Source organism: Dipodomys ordii, unplaced genomic scaffold, assembly GCF_000151885.1.
Source record: "Dipodomys ordii isolate 6190 unplaced genomic scaffold, Dord_2.0 Scaffold78, whole genome shotgun sequence".
In the NCBI taxonomy this organism is placed as follows: domain Eukaryota; kingdom Metazoa; phylum Chordata; class Mammalia; order Rodentia; family Heteromyidae; genus Dipodomys; species Dipodomys ordii.
Window position 1 is genome coordinate 1,643,233 of NW_012267294.1, and position 17,368 is coordinate 1,660,600.

Here is a 17,368-nt window from a genome sequence, read left to right on the forward strand (position 1 = left end):
CAACCTCACAGAGCTGTGTCAGAGCTGATGTCCTGGGATCCAGAGCCTCACACCTGCACAGCCTACCACCCCATCCTAGGAGACAAAGCCCATAAGGCAGGTTCTACTCTCATGATCACCTACCCTTTTCCTTCTCTCCATCCCTCCTCCTCCATCCCCCTCAGTTCCCATGCTATGAGTCTGTAAATCATCTGGAAATCCCACAGTCCAATGCAGCTGCCAAGGTAGGAGTGGCTCCTTCCTGCTAGAGGTCCTTTGGGATAGGGATGTTTAGTCAACAGGCCAGGGGAGTGATACACAGGCTGTTCCCTGAGTATGGCTGGCAAGAGTCTTGCAAATTATGGTTCATCAACATTTGTTGAAAGGAAAAATAAAATTATAAGCTATGTGGGAAGGGCAGGCAGTGTCTTCAATGGGCTAGGATCGTGCTCAGGGAAGGTCTAGGGCTGGCATCCAGGAATTGCATTGAGCCGTCATTGGTTTAATACTGAGATTGGCTGTCTAGGCCCTTCAGGCCCAGGCTTGGTAGAACAGTGCCATCTTGTGGCTAGAATCAGAGGTGCAACAGGGTTCTGGAGCCAAGTTGGTCAAAGGGGATATCCTGGGAGTTCCTGGGCATTGGCTAATTCCTTAACAGACCAGTGGCCTTACACAGACCTTACAGTCTCATTTGATCCTCAGTGACAGCTGTAAGGGGACATTCAAGGTCAGTCTGTGATTAAACACTCTTATAGGAGCCTTGCTGAGCAGCTTGCCTCTAATTAGGCTGCTCACAGAGGCAGTGTTTGTCATCCAGGACACGGTGCAGAACTCACCTGTGAGGTGAGAATTTTTTTCTTTTTTGCCAGTGGTGGGACTTGAACTCTGTGTCTGGGTGCTGTCCCTGAGCTCTTCAGCTCAAGGCCGGAGCCGTACCACTTGAGCCACAGTGACACTTCCGGTTTTTTGGTGGTTAATTAGAGATAAGAGTCTCATGGACATTCCTGTCTGGGCTGGCCTGCAGCTATGATCCTCAGATCTCAACCTCCTGAGTAGCTAGGATTACAGGCATGAACCACCAGCACCTGCTACTGTACTATGTAAGCCACACCTCCACTTTTGGCTTTGTGCTGCTTAACTGGGAATAAGACTCTTACAGACATTTCTGCATGACTTGGCTTCAGACCTTGATCTTCAGATCTCAGCTTCCTGCATAAATAAGATTACAGGTGTGATCCATCAACACCCAGCCAATCCAGTTCTTTTGTTGTTTAATTGGAAACATGGTCTCTGGGACTTTTCTGTCCAGATTGGCTTCAAACTGCAATTCTCAGATCTCAACCTCCTGGGTAGCTAGGATTATAGGCTTGAGCCTAATGCCCAAAGGAGGTGAAGATACTTTGGCTGCTATTTTGGTTTCTCATGCTCTGCTTCTCTTGGTGAAGTTGCTATGGAGAAGCTGTCTGTCATTTCCCTTGGAGTTTTGTGGGGGAGACTTTGGTGGCAATGGATGAAGGGCTCCTTCCCTGAATATTTATGTGTGTAAATGTAGCCTTCAGATATCTGCAGTCCTGACCAGGATCCTGACCTCAAATTCATAAGACTCTGAGTGGTAACCATTTAGATACACTGTTCCTGGTCTATGGAAACAAGATGAAACACTAGTTATTATTTCTTGTTATTACATTTTGGAGGTAACTTGCTATATACATAATCTTTGATAAACACAGAATGTTGAATTTTAAATATGACTGAAAAAGAATAGTCCAAAGTAATGGAAGGGAATCTAGACGGGAGAAAAACCCAGTGGAAGTGATGGAGGTGGAGCCCTGACATTTGGTGGGTGCATCTATGGGAGGAGAAAATATGTATGATCTCAAATATACAAATTCCCATGGCCTGCTGACTCATCCTGCTCCAGGAAGGGGGTTAAGTGAAGGGAAATTGTCAGCTGCTTTCCCTTTTATTCTCCCCTCCCTCACTTTCTCAGCAGTAGAGTTTCTGCAACCTTACATCAAAAAACTCCCTGCCTAAGCCAAGCTCCGGTGGCTCACGCCTGTCATCCTAGCTATTCAGGAGGCTGAGATCTGAGGGTCAAGGTTCAAAGCCAGCCAGGGCAGACAAGTCTGTGAGACTCTTATCTCCAATAAACCACTCAAAAAACCGGAAGTGGTGCTGTGACTCAAGTGGTAGAGCGTTCGCCTTGAGCAGAAGAGCTGAGGGAGAGGACCCAGGCCCAGAGTTCAAGTCCCACAACCGACCAAAGAACAAAAATAAAACAAAACCAAAAACCTCCCTGCCTGTGGGAGATGTGAGAGAGCTGGGATATTAGGAGAGAGGCTGTGGGGCTGCTATTGGCCACACGAGGGCGCCCTGCACTGTTACTTCTGGGGTTAAGGGCTGGCAGAAGGGAATGTGAGTTGTGAGTAGAGTCTGGTGGGAGGAGAGCCAGGCACCTGGAAGGTTTCCTACAGTTGTGCAGAATGAAGCCTTCGCCTGCCTTGACGACCCTTCCTGCCCAGGGGAAACTGAGGGCCAGGTGCAGGAAGTTGTCAGTCCCTTTTCTCCTCTCCTCTTATTTCCTTCACTTTCCTAGTTGTAGAACTTCTTAAGTCCTTCAACAAAAAGGTTTCCTATGAGATATGACAAAGCAAACAGAAGAAACAAAGGACCTCCACTTAATTTGTCGTATCGTTTCTAAATGACTCCATGTTCTTGACCTCATATATGGTATATACATGTGCACATCTGAGGGAAGGTAAGAGGGAGGCACAGAATCAGAGGGTAATGGGGGAAAAATACAACAGAAGGACCCATCAGCTGCACTGGACATTGATGAAAATGAACTAAGCAACTCCAGGGCAGCGATGGGAGGGAAGGAATGAGAGGGAAGAGGGAACAGCTGACACTAAGCAAAAGGAAAGAAATGTACAGATCACTTGATTTGGAAGAAATAGTTGTACTGTCATACACCATGATAATGACAATTTGCCTTGTGAAGGTTAAAATGTGTTTGCTGCTTTAAGTATCACTATCCCACAATACTGTGAAATTTGTAAAATTTATGTCATCAGTTAATCTCAATAAAAATAATTAAAAAAAAAAGGTTTCCCATGGGGTCTGAATAGGAAAAACCTCTGTGGTTTCTCGGGCATTGTGGATACTCGATAATGATTGAGGAATTTAATTGTATGGAAGTCTTAAAGTAGATGCCTTAAAGTGGCACTTGGACATGCTGAGTGCATACATTCAAAGGACTTTGGCAGAGTCTCAGAGGTCTGTCTCTGACCTTCTCCAGCTCTCCCCCTTCTTCCTTTCTCCTTCTCCTTTAAAGTGACTCATAAAAACTAGAATTCCTTTTTCCTGGGTGGTCATGAAAAGCAGAATCCCTCTCCTCCATAGCCAGCCACAAAATCTTGAATGGTGGCTCTCTTCTCTCATCCTTCTTCCTTGAAGTCCTCCAGAGGGTCCTTTTCCATACCTGGGGGGAAGAAAAGCTATGTAGAGAGAAGCCATGAAGAATTTGGATGGACAATCCTTGTAAGGAAACTGAGTCATGAGGGTATCAGAACAAAGAAAGGGCAGAAAGCAAACTCAACAGACCAACAGGCTTTATTAAGGAGTAAAGCCTAGGAAGGGTCACCAAGCCTCCTTCAGCCCAGCTGAAGGGGAAATGACACTCCCCCTGACAGTTAGGGCTCCTTTAAATATTAGGCAGAAAGAGTGAAGTCAGGAGGTGGGGGGGATAGATGGAAGCTGGAGGAGAAGGAGGTGGGGTAGGTTAGCAGTGTTATTTTGATTGAAGCGTGTCAAGGTTTTAACCGCTTCTGTGTTCATTAGGCACATCAACATCAGACATGGCCTTAGTCTCAGGCCCTCTTCCAACACTGCTGGTGCATTTTCAGGGGTAGGGAGAAGACAAATGATTCAGTGGTGGTCCTGGGGCTTGAACTCAGGGCCTAGGCACTCCCCCCCCCCCGCCCTCGAGCTTTTGTGTTCAAGGCTACTGCTCTGCCACAGAGGAGATGCAAACTTTGTTCATTATACACTGAAGAATCCTCATATCATTGCTACAAAAACACCATCTTGGGTGGGGAAGGTGGCTCAGTGGTAGAGTGCTTGCCTTGCATGCATGATGCCCTGGGTTTGATTCCTCTGCATCACATAAGCAGAAGCCAGAAGTGGCGCTGTGGCTCAAGTGGTAGAGTGCTAGCCTTGAGCTGAGCGACAGTGCCCAGGCCCAGAGTTCAGGCCCCAAGACCAATAAAGAAAAACAAAAACAAAAACCAAAAACAAAACAAAAAAACCGAAAAAACCCACCATCTTTTCTGATGTGTGGGGTTTTTGACTATTCAAAACACCCTGCTAAACCAGACCCAAGGGGAGCATGTAATTCCAATTTTAAGTGAAGGACTTTGGTCTTTGTTGCAGTTCTAATTTGGGTAGACATCTCCTAAGTGCAACTGAGGACCACAGTGCTTGCTGTGGACTAGAAATGCAGGATAAAAGAAAGGCAAACTGTACATGCTAAAGAGATCTCCCATGAGTCACTTGGTTATTATCAAGCACATAAAACCTTATGATCCAAGGACACTCGATCCAATACTGCCTTAAACAGAGCCACTTGCTGGATGGACTTACCAACAAGCTCAGCTTCCTCTGCTTCAATGCCTCCAGCAAATTCATTCTAGCAACTGCTTCTGCAAACAAGACTGTGTAATTTAACATTTAAAAATCTCTACACCCTGAATTTTTTTTTTTTGGGTCTGGTCGTGGGGCCTGAACTCTGGGCCTGGGCGCTATCCCTCAGCTCTTCAGCTCAAGGCTAGTGCTCTACCACTTGAGCCACAGCACCACTTCCGGCTTTTTTCTTTTTGCTTATGTGGTGCTGAGGAATCGAACCCAGGGCCTCAGGCATGCAAGGCAAGCATTCTACCACTGAGCCACCTTCCCAGCCCCTGCACCCTGAAGTTTTATAAGAAGAAAAATGTCCAAGTCTACTGGACTTCACATAATAAAACTATTCTTGCTTCAAGTGGCAACGAGCACCACTAGAACATGTGGAATTTAAACAGCAGAAGATGCAGGAGCTGGGTGGTGGGGGAACATTTCAAGATCTCAGAATGTAGTTAGAACACCAATGAGTCTGGCGTCATTTGCTCGGTGTTTAAGCATAGCATTGTTGCAGGTATGAAAAATAACCTGATAATATGTACAATTAGGATGAGTCAGGTGTTACAACATCAGAGTCAGAGGGACAAGGATATTAAATCCAAAGAATAGGAGATGTTTCTGGTGAAGGGTAATGTTGCATGAATGCTTGGTTTAACATGCACTATAAACGCATTGTCTGGAAGTAAGGCAAGGCAAACAGAGGGCTAGACAGGGAAATTTTATTGTTTCTAATAAATTTCAAAAGGGCAGGCTACAAGCTGAAACCAAGAGGTAACTGATAAAGCAGTAATTACTGATAAAGCTGTACTCTGCCCTCCACTTAAATGCTGAGTTGAAAGGCCTGAGAGCCCTCAAGGGACTTAAAATGGTAACAACCTGGCAATGCTCTGTAAATGGGTAGACACAGGAGGATGAGAAGCTTAACTAAAAAAGAAAGCCACAAATTCACCTGTTATCCAATAAGGTACAGAGACATCTCCATATTTTAGAATAATAATAATAAGCACCCCTCTTGGCTACCCCAGACTACTGCCTAAAGGTTACAGGTTGCTAGGTGACATGACCACTGTGTCTCCCCAGATCAGAAAGGATAAAGGCAGCAACCATCGGCTGCCATGTTGACTTTTTCACTTACATTTTCTTTATGGGGAACAGGAAAAAGTTTCTCTTGCCTTCTCCCTCATTTAGCTTTGCTATACTACCTCGTTAAAACTTTTGCCTTGTGAGATCCATCTTTTTGTCAATCACTCTCAAATGTTTTTCATGCATAAACCTCAAGATCTATAGGAGAGGGAATCCCCCATCTCATGGATGGGATCCACTCATCCCATTCATCTGGGACAGTAGGAATGTAAAGTCGCTTGGCTTAAGACATTCTTGGTCCTCTCATTCTAAGTGAACAAGCGGCGTGTTTGATCATGGTGTAGCTAGAGGAAAAAAGGGATGTTGCTTAAGAGATAAAGTATTGGTATGCCGTTGATTCTACTGCTGTATATTATCGTTTTTCTCAGTTGAACTTCTTGTTCAAGCTTCCAAATATGCAAGGATAGCTCCACACTGGATTGTGAGTGTGTGTGTGTGTGTGTATGCGCGCGCACATGCCTGTACTAGGTTTTGAACTCAGGGCAGCTTATTTAGGATTATTATTATTGCTGCTGTTGTTGTTGTCATTTTGTTCATGGCTGGCACTCTATCACTTGAGCTGGAATGGGTTAAATCCATCTTTTTGAAAGTTATTAATTTTTGATCATCTTAAAGGAATTGTACAAAGTGGTTTAGGGTCAATAAATCTGTTTGTAAGTACAATGCAATGCATCTTGAGTTAAATAGGTCATTGTCCTGTGCTGATTATTGTGTATTTATGAGTCATGTTTGACCCTTGTGATAATTATATCATGACTGGAGGTGTTGGGGATATTCGGGAAGTGAAGAGTGAGTAGACTGGGGGTTCTAGCAAGGCTATGCCTGCTGAAGGGAAGAAGGGAACAAGGGGGAGGATAGAAGCGGCACTATACAATCAGCCGACCTTATCAGTGCTGGGAAATGATGCCAAATATCCAGGAGGAAAGGATAAGGGCAACGTGTGGCTCAGAAAACTGTGGCCGCAGATCTAAGTCTTCCTTGGCTTTTGCTTATTTAATAAAATATTTGAGAAACTGGATAATGCTTAGTATTCACTTGGCTCTAGAACTGGCATGATTCTTACAAAATGTTCCCACAGGTTCTAATGTGAAAAAATATAGAATTATATCTAAATAACAAAGGACTCTGGGCCTCTTATTAAAAAATACTTAAGAGGCAAGTATCAGGTGAACCCCAGTTCAAGGCTAGCCTAGACAAAAAGTTAGCAAGATCATCATCTCAACAAGCCAGGTGTGAAGGGGTGCACCTGTAATTCCAGCTAGGTGGGTGATGTCAGTAGGAGGATCAAAGTTCAGGACAGCTGGGGGCAAAAATGTGTGACCCTATCTGAAAATTATCCAAAACAAAAAAGGGATATGGTATGACTCAAGTGGTAGAGCCCTGCCTAGAAAGCTTATAGGTCCTGAGTTCAAATTCCAGTATTACAAAAATGAAAATGAAAAAAAGTGGAGATCTGAGAGCAAAAAACAAACATAGGAACAAAAATGAATGAATTGAGATTGGAGATTTTTAGCTCAGTGGAGAAGTACTTGCCTGGTAAATACAAGGCCTTGAGTTTGGTCCTCAGATCTATAAAAAACAACAAAAAATTTAATGAAACTTCTCTTAGTTTTACAGCTAGCACACCTATTCACAGTCCATTTCTCAAATGCCTTTTTAAAAAAATATGTGGTACTAGGGCTTGGACACAGGCCCTGGGCACTGTTTGGGGGCTTCTTCTGCTCGAGGCTAGCACTCTAACACTTGAACCACAGCTCTACTTTCTGGCTTTTTTTTTTCTGGTTAATAGGAGCCTCATGGACTTTTCTGCCTGGGCTAGCTTCAAACTGCAATCCTCAGATCTCAGCCTTCTGAGTAGCTAAGGTTATATGCATGAGCTTTGGTGTCCAGTCTCAAGAAGGCTTAACAGCTGTAGCCACTTCCTTCTGGCGCTCACTAGGGGTAAATGAAGCTGTTTTCATTCTTGCGACAGCAAAACATACTAGGAAGGAAAGTCTACAAGTGTTAAAAATCACATTATGAATTCCAAATCCAAGGAAATGGCTTACAAAGGAGAGTATATACTTCTGGGGACCAGGGATCATTTTACTCATTTAGATGTAGGAACAGGAGGTTGGCTTGGCCTTTATGCACCCTTCAAAGCCACCCAGAATTCACTCTGCTTCCAGAGGCTTCGTTCTGCATAAGCTTCAGGCCTTGGACTAAGCTGGAATGCTCTGACTTTGCACTCTTCGTATCTGAGATGCCCTTCTAGAAGGAGGGACCAGATAAGGAGTCAGCATTATGCTCTTCCTCACTTGTAATTTCTGATTTATAGGGAAGTCACTAAGATAGTAAGAGAATTCCTTTATACTCCTCATTCAGCATCCTTTCATGTTAATTTTACACAACCAGGGTGCTTTTTAAAAAAATCAAAACAAAGAAATTAACCTCGGTTCAATCCTATTAATTAAATTACAGGCTAGCTTTTCTGCTAATGTCTGCTTTCAGTTCCAGGATGCAAAGCAGGTGTCAATACCACATGGAATTTGGAGGGTTAGTACTGTTAATTATACTCGCCTTCAAGAGTTTACATGATTAGATGCTATATTGTAATAAAAGGAGAAGGACTTTGTAAACAGTAATTATTACCAACGTTTCTTTATTCATCATTATTCTGGTTGTCTAGTTCATAGTTGACTTTCTGTAGGAGTGGTGGACACAGCTATAATCTCAGCCCTGGGTTGGGGCGGTGGGGGGGGGGAGGCAGAAGGATTTGAGAGTTCAAGGCCAGTTTGGGATACATAAGGAGTGTAAGACCCGCATGGGCTACATAGTGAGACTCAAACATAATAACAAAAGAAAAAAGAAACTTTCTGATACATCCCCCTATATACACTACAAGTACTTGAAAAAAGATGGTGGATTAGGAATGTCTACCATTTTGACTCCATCAACAAGCAGAGTCTGGAGAGACTATTTTGAAGCAGAGAGAGGAGGAATATTGAGAATCACAAACAGGATAGCAGGACAGCAAAAAGCACAAAGAAATAAATCAAGACAACACAGAGAAAGTTGGCTTCCTGTGGAAGCTGAAGATGCCATCCCAAGGTACAGATGGCCCTGGTGTCCATTTGGCAATTCTAGTTGCAATATAATCCCATGCTTCTTTACAAGCCTTAAACCCTGGATGGCTGGGGGAGGGGACATTGTGACACAGTGATTGCTCTAGTGTTGAATGCTAGCTTTGATGAAGAAAGATATTCTGTCATTTTCCTTATCTTGGTGGGCAATAGACAGCACTCTCTGCAGAGAAAGCCTATTGTTTGAAATGGAGATACTCTGGGATCCTGAAAATACAACACAATTATAGCGCAAGGAGCCCTGGGACATCCTACCACTGAGTCTTGAGTATGAGATCAAGATGATCAAGAGGAGGAGTGGGTTTAATGTGATCCTGCAGAAAAGTTCAAGCAGTGGGGGGACTCCACTGGCAGGGCACTGTGGTAGTTCTAGGCCTCATCATTACTATTCAGAAGCAAGTCCATGCACCTGAGGCTCAGGTGGAGAAAGGGTTGAGTCTGTGGATAGTTTAGTATTCAGCCTGTAAGGCCTGCTTCCTGGCTGGGTGTGTTGACTGGTAGATGGGTCAGGCTCACGCCCTCTGAACCACTGCCTTCTGCCAACAAGGAGGCAAATTATTGGAAAGGGCCTTAAATCACCAAGATCTGCCATTGTGAATTACAACCTGGTGTGTTTTGGTTACCTTGGGAGCGTAAAGTCCTATAGTTTAGACGCTGAATCATGAAACTACCACTACCTCTTCAGAGGGAGGTAAACTATTAGACAGTCTGTGAGTATTAATATTAACCAGCAGGATCATGAGGTCCTCCAGTTCTTTTCTAGGCAGTGTAGAACTCAATGCTGTTCCTTTCTTACACTTTTGGATGCATTTGGGGGTCACCAGAGTCTTGGATGCTTGCTTCCCCTAGGGATATAAAGTGGGAATCTTATAGAGCAAGTAAGAACCTGTTCAGCCCACAGGAAGGAGAGTTCTGTGTATCCAACAGTGGCCCCCAGTACACAAGCAGGAATGCTTCCATGAAAATCTTGCTTAGGTGACAATTAACCCTTCTTACAAGAGACTCCAGCTTGTTTACCTCAATCTGAGCAGTGCTAGGGATCAAGTCCAGAGCATGTGGGTGAATGCTTGGCTACCTCCAGTTCAGTGAGGGAGTCTAGAGGTGAGAAATAGCACCACAACGGAACCACAACACTGTCTGACCTAAACATTGTAACAATCTCAGCTGAAAGACTACAGGTGATCAAAACTTCCAATCAATGATTTGGCTACAAGTGCATAAATTGCAACATAGAAATACAATTTTAAAACCAAACAAAGACACCCCATGTACAAGTACCTAAATTAATTTTGGAGGATGCAAATGAAGAACTGAATGGACTAAAAGAGAACTCAAATAAGCAGCTGAATGAAATACGACGTTCAGGGCATGTCCTGGAAATGACATGCTTAATTACTCAAGTGTAAAAAGTCAGTTAGCTCATGCCTATAATTCTAGCAACTCAGGAGACTGGGATTGGAGGATCTCAGTTCAAAGACCTTGGGAAGACAAATCTGAGAGACTTGTATCTCCAATTAACTAGCAAATATCCAAAACAGGAGGAGTGGTTCAAGTTAAAGAACATCAGCTGTGAGTGATAAAAGCTGAGTGAGACTATGAGGTGCTGGATTTAAGACCCAGTATTGGCAAAAAACAACTACAACAAAAAAATCAGAATACCCCCTCCTCCAAACAAACAAACAAAAATCCTCAGGGAAAAGACTGGCTATTAGAATGGAACCAAATGAAAATAGGGTATCATATAGATAATAAAGTAGAATTAGATCAATCAGAAAAAGACAAAGAAAAAACACTAAGATAGTACAAATAGAACATGAGTCCCTCTCAGATACCACCAAAAGACCAAGTCTACAAATTATGGATATTAAAGGAGATACAATACAATACAAGATACAATACAAGCTAGAGGAATAGAAAACATATTCCATAAAATAACAGGTGAAAATTTCCCCAGTCTTGAGATCATCTATATATAGGAGGCTTTTGAATACCAAATGGGAAAGACCAGAAAGAAACACCCCAAACAGCAAATAGTTAAAACAGCAAATATACAGAAGAAAAAGAATTTTGAATCCTACAAAAGAGAAGTGAAAAATTACATATGATGGTAAACATATCAGAATAGTATCAAATATTTCACCAGAAACTCTAGAAGCAAGGAGATTATAGAATGATATATAGATATATAGAATGATTATTGTGGGCTGGGAAGGTGGCTTGGTGGTAGAGTGCTTGCCTCGCATGCATGAAGCACTGGGTTAGATTCCTTAGTACCACATAAACAGAAAAAACTGGAAGTGGCGCTGTGGCTCAAGTGGTAGAGTGCTAGCCCTGAGCAAAAAGAAGCTCAGGGACAGTGCCCAGGCCCTGAGTTCAAGCCCCAGGACTGGCAAAAAAAATACTGTGGACCTAGATTAATGTATTCAGTAGAGCTATCTTTCATATTTGAAGGAAAATCAGACCTTCTATGAGAAACAAAAACTAAGTCAGCAATAAAGAAGATACGTAAGCAACACAACCAGGAAAGTACAGAAAAGAATAAATTCTACTACAGGTGTAGACTAGCAAATGAAGATTAGAAAAGAAGCAAACATCACAAAACAAGGACAGATAATATTACACGCCTTTTAACATTAATAGTCCTATTGTTCCAGTCAAAAGATATAAATTGGAGGAAGTTACATTTGGCCATTTGGTGCCTACAAGAAACACACCATTGATAAAGGCAAACGTTGGCTTAGGGTGAGAGTATGCAACCAAAATTATTCAGAAGAGACAAAGAAGGTTATTTCATCATGGATTGTTAGAATTAACATTGTGAAATTGCATTTACTACAGAATGTAATCTACAGGCTAATGCAATTCTCATAAAAATCCCATGCCATTTTTAGAAAAAAAGTAGGAAAATCAATTCTAAAATTCATATAGAAATGTAAAATTCAGAAATCCTGACCAAAGGAAGAAATGATGGAGATATCTATCATAACACCGCACTTCACATGCTACAGAGCTATAGTAACAAAAAATGTAATACTAAGCCGGGCGCTGGTGGCTCACACCTATAATCCTAGCTACTCAGGAGGCTGAGATCTGAGGATCACTGTTCAAAGCCAGCCCGGGCAGGAAAGTTTGTGAGACTCTTATCTCCAATAAACCACTAGAAAACCGAAGTGGTGCTGTGGCTCAATCGGTAGAGTGCTTGCCTTGAGCTGAAGAGCTGAGGGACAGCACCCAAGCCCAGAGTTTAAGCCCCATGAGTGACAAAAAAACAAACAACCCCCCCCCACAAAAACAAAAACCCTGTAATACTAGCACAAAAATAGACACAAAAATCAATGTAACAGAATAGAAGACCTAGAACTTAAACCACACAGATGTAGTCATCTGACTTTTGACAAAGATGCCAAAAACAACTTTGGAGAAAAGATACTCTCTTCAACAAATGGTGCTGGACAAATGGATTACTGAAACTAGAAACCTATCCCTTACACTGTACAAAAATAAGCTAAAAATATATCAACGATCTTAATGTAAGATCTGAAAATTAAAAAATACTACAGGAAAACAATGGAGGATATAAATGGAAGAAATTATCTTTGGAACAGGACTTCAGTTGCTCAAGAAATAAGAGCAAGAATTGATAAATGGTATTGCATAAAATTAAAAAGCTTCTGCACATTAAAATTAACAATACCAAAATCAAGATACAATGTATGGAATTGGAGAAAAATCTTTCCACCTATTAAGCAGATAAAGGATTAATACCCAGATCATACAAAGAGCTCAAAAAGTAAAACACCAAAAGAAAAAAAATCCAATTAAACGAGTAAATGAATGGAACAGATAGTTTTCCAAAGAACAAATGGCTAATAAATAAATGGAATGTTCAGTATCCCTTGTCAAAAAACTGAAATTAAAACTACTCTGAGATTCTAAGAATAAATACTGGTAAGGATGAGGAAGGAAAAGAAATCCTAATACACTATTGGTGGGAACGTAAATACTGAACCTCAATATGGAAGTTCATAAAAACTAAAACGAGATTCACCTTACAAACCTGCTGTACAAGTATGTATCTGCTTTAGTATACATCCAAGGGAGTGTAGATCAACATATAAGAGTGATACCCACACATCATGTTAATCACAGCATTCTTCACAATAGCTGAGTTGTGGAATCACCCCAAATGTCCAACAACTGAGGAACGGATAAAAAAAATGTGGCATATATACACCATGGAGTGTTGTTCACCTATAGTGAAGAATAAAAATGTGGTAAATATACACTATGGAGTGTTGTTCAGCTATAGTGAAGAATAAAATGGTGGCATTTGCAGGAAAATGGATGGAACTGGGAAGCCAAATTCAAAACTCCAAATTTCATCTATATATCCCATACATGGCATCTAGACCTAAAATGATGGTGCTGATTAATAGTCATAATAACATTATTAGTAATAATGGTAATGACAATGGGACAGGATTGCCATGGTAAGGAAATTAGCAGGAGCGGGGAAGAAAGGAGAAGGGACTAGGGGTAGTGAGGAGGATTCAACGTGAATATGTATATCTATCTATATTTACATATCCATACACATATACACCTATATATAAAGACAGTAGAGTGAAACCCACCAAACACTGTTTGTAAAAGAGGTGAGGAAGATGGGCTAAGGGAACATACTAAAAAGTATGAACTTGTTGAAAGCACATTGTATGCATCTAGGGCATTATTATAAAATCTCTGTATGTTAATGTATGTTAACATAAAAGTGGGAAGCTACCGGGAAAGAGTAGCTACCCACTTTCATAGATAATTTTCACAATTGCATTACCCTTGTCTTGTCTGTGACCAAGACGTTGACTGACTTGCTTGAGAATGGACTTGTGGACTTTTAGCACTCGAGGATTGGGTCAGGTGCCTCAGGCTCTACTACAGTTTGGCTGTCAAATACAGACTTCATATGGGCTTGGAACTTCTTCTTGCTCACTGTTATTTCTTTTCCTTCCATGCATCAAGAACATAGACAGTGCTCCCCCAAAATACCATTTGGTGAAAGAATGAATAAAGGCAAATCTTATATCTATTGGGCTACTTTGAAAATGTTCTTCCTTATGACTTACATGTGTATCAGCTGTCTTCCACTACTAGAAAAATTGTCTATGGATTTCAGACAATTGTATTTCGCTACTACTGGATTCCCAATGCGTAGGAAAGTGCTTGGACAGCCTGTGTCAATAGTGGTATCTGTTAGTGAAAATGTGGAAAGGTAGACTTCTTCTGCCAGCCATCATCACCCTATCTTTTTGTGACATCACTGCTATGGATTTTCTCTTGCAGATCTCAGCAACAATCATAACTTGTGAGGTGGGTGTGCGTTGAATCTCTAGCTTCTTGAATGACACATCCCCTTGCAGCTGACACACTCAGAAGGGCAGCCGCAGAATACTGTCTCCAAGACACCTGGCAGCGGGAAGGAGGTCAAGTGCAACATGGCCCTGTGCAACACAACAGCAAGGTGACAACTGGAGACTAAGGTGCTGCTGGGTTCCATGTCACACTCACAGTAGCTTCGTTTTCTAGGAGACAATGTCTCTTGCTAGATGCCTTCTATTTCCAACTTATTTCTCTTTCCTCTTGTTATTAGTGACAAGGTAGCAATCATAGTTATATGTAGGAAAATTGGAATAAATGGGAAAAGTCACCATCCAAACACAAGGATGGGTGGAATTCTGTGTATATTGCCTTCCTGTCTTTCTCCAAGAGTATGTTGTCTATATTGACCTAACTAGTTGGTACTCTGCCTTTTCCCTTAATGCTGTATTATGCTTGTAACATAGATATTTCCTTGTTACTAGACTTCATAAACATCTATTTAAATTTATTGCAGCATATTTATGGATTTTTCAAACATATTCATTTTACTGTCACATAACTTGAAAAATCACCGAGTTTGATAAACAAGAAAAGCAAGTAATTTAATATCTCTTAGATGTTAGAATTAGAAAAACAAAGCTTCACTAAAAATATATGGATGACAAGTATATGAAAAAAATGACTAATATCACTAGTCACTGCATTGTCAAGGAAACATAAATTAAGCCATACTACAGACCTACTAAAATGGGAGCATTAAAAAAACAAGAACAACTAACAATAGGCCAAGGGCTGATAGTTCATGCCTTGTACTCCTAGTTTCTCAGGAGCTGAGATCTCAGGATCACGGTTCAAAACCAGCCTGTGCAGCAAAGTCTGTGAGAGCTTTATCTCCACCTAACCATCAAAAAAGCTGGAAGTGGAGTTGTGGCTCAAGCGGTAGAGTGCTAGCTTTGAACACAAAAGCTCAGGGACAGTGCCCAGGCTCTGAGTTCAAGCTCCAAGATCAACATGCTTACCAGCATGGGAGCGTGCATGTACACGTGCGCATGCACACACACACACACACACACACACACACACACACACACACACACGACTAATAATAAATAACTGCTGACAAGGAAGCAGAAAATCCAGAATTCCTTACATTGCCATGGGACTGCAAAATTGTAGCCACTTAGAAAGTAGTTACTTAGTTGCATGTAAAATTAAACATGTACTTGCTGTACAACTCAGTAATGACAACCCTAGCTTTATCTAAGAGAATAGGCAAATGTTTATAGCAGCTTTATTCATATAGCCCCAACATTTAAAAGACCAAAGTATCTATCATCGAGTGAATGAATATACAGTTGTGGTCCATCCATACAAAGAGATACTACTGAGCAATAAAGAGCAAAAAAGTGCTGACAAATGGAACAACACACACACAAATCATAAACCATGACGCTGTACAAAAGAAGCCAAACACAAGGCTCACTTCTTTTTAAAAAATTATATTTACTAATCCATATTAATTGTACAAAGTACAGTAATGCATTTCACAGTGACATTTCCAGACTACTCATGACATTTCTGACACCCAACGAGCTGGGTTTCCAATATGAACGATCACCCACCAGCCTTCTACTACTAACTACCATAGTATCAAACTTCACAGGTTCAAGGATCTGCGCCCACAGACACCAAGTTGCAGGCTGCCCTGCAGTTGATCAGCTAGCTATAAACTAGGCATTTCCATGGCTCTTTTTAATTTGATGATTTGCTGTAACAACTCATAGAACTCAGGAAATCACCTCATATACATTTAATGGTTTATTATATAGATAATACAACCCAAGAGTAGACATAGAAGATATGCTAGGGCAAGGCACAGGTTAATGGCATGGACTAAGAGGTACTAGGTTGCATGTTATTTTTTGGCACCATCAAGCCCACCAAACACTGTAGCTTGGCAGCTTTCTGGTGCTTTCATGATGTAGGCCTAACATTAAATCATTAGCCTTAGTGTTTGTACTCAAACTCTAGTTCCTTACCATCTCCAGAACTGAGGGGGTGGAACTCAAAGTTCTAGCCTTGCCAAACACCTCTAGATCATAATAGAGACCAGACTCCCCCCACTCCCCGAAACCAACTAAAGGCTCTATCCACAAGTCATCTTATTAGTAGTCAAAAGACACTGTGAAGACCCTAAGGGTTTTAGGACCTGTGTGCCTGGAACTGGGGAAAAAGACCAAATAATTTATATTCTCTTAGCCACTAAATGATCTCATTTATTCCATGTTGGAAGAGACAAACTAATAGTGTTAGGAATTTTAGAGCTACAGGTTGGTAGAAGAATGGACCAAGAAGAGGAAAAAATGGTTTATTAGGTTGCTGTTCAAGGAAAACCAGCAGGCAGGCAAGCACAAGGGGTATGTTGCTACTGCTCTGCCAATGTGATCTATGGGGTTGGGGAAAGGTATTCATGAGATTAATGGGGATCCTGTTGATTGGCTGATTCTTTTTCATGTGCATTGCTGATTGGTTGATTTTCTTCCAAGAATGGTGAGAACACACATTTTTTTTTCTGTTCTTTCTGCTTTCTCTTTCTTTTCTTTCTTTCTTTTCTTTCTTTCTTTCTTTCTTTCTTTCTTTCTTTCTTTCTTTCTTTCTTTCTTTTTCTTTCTTTCTTCCTTTCGCTCTTCCTTCCTTCCTTTCTCTCTTCTTTGACACAAGTTCTCACTATGTAGCTCAGACGAACTTCAAACTAAAGATGAAGTTCTCTCAGTTTCCTGAGTGGTGTGATGTGCCACTAGGTGTGTGTACCAGTGTATGTACGTGGAAGGTGTCAGGCCTGTAATTCTAGGACTCTGAGGTTTTAGGCAGGACTAATATGAGTTTGAGTCCAGCCTGAGCTACATAGGGATACCATGTCTCAAAACAAAACACAACAAAACAGGAAGGGGGCTTGTGAGATTCTACAGTATGTAAAGTATACCTTAATCAATCTAAGCTCAAATAAAAGCCATTTTCTTCCTTCCCTTATTCTTTAAAAACTCCTTGCCCCCAAGGGATGTGATTTTCTTTTT

At 41.5% G+C, this 17,368-nt stretch overlaps 1 pseudogene; it reads left to right on the top strand.

Annotated features, from left to right (window-relative positions):
* Positions 1-14,440, top strand: part of LOC105991861 — a 42,592-nt pseudogene extending 28,152 nt beyond the window's left edge.
* The last annotated feature ends 2,928 nt before the right edge of the window (positions 14,441-17,368 follow it).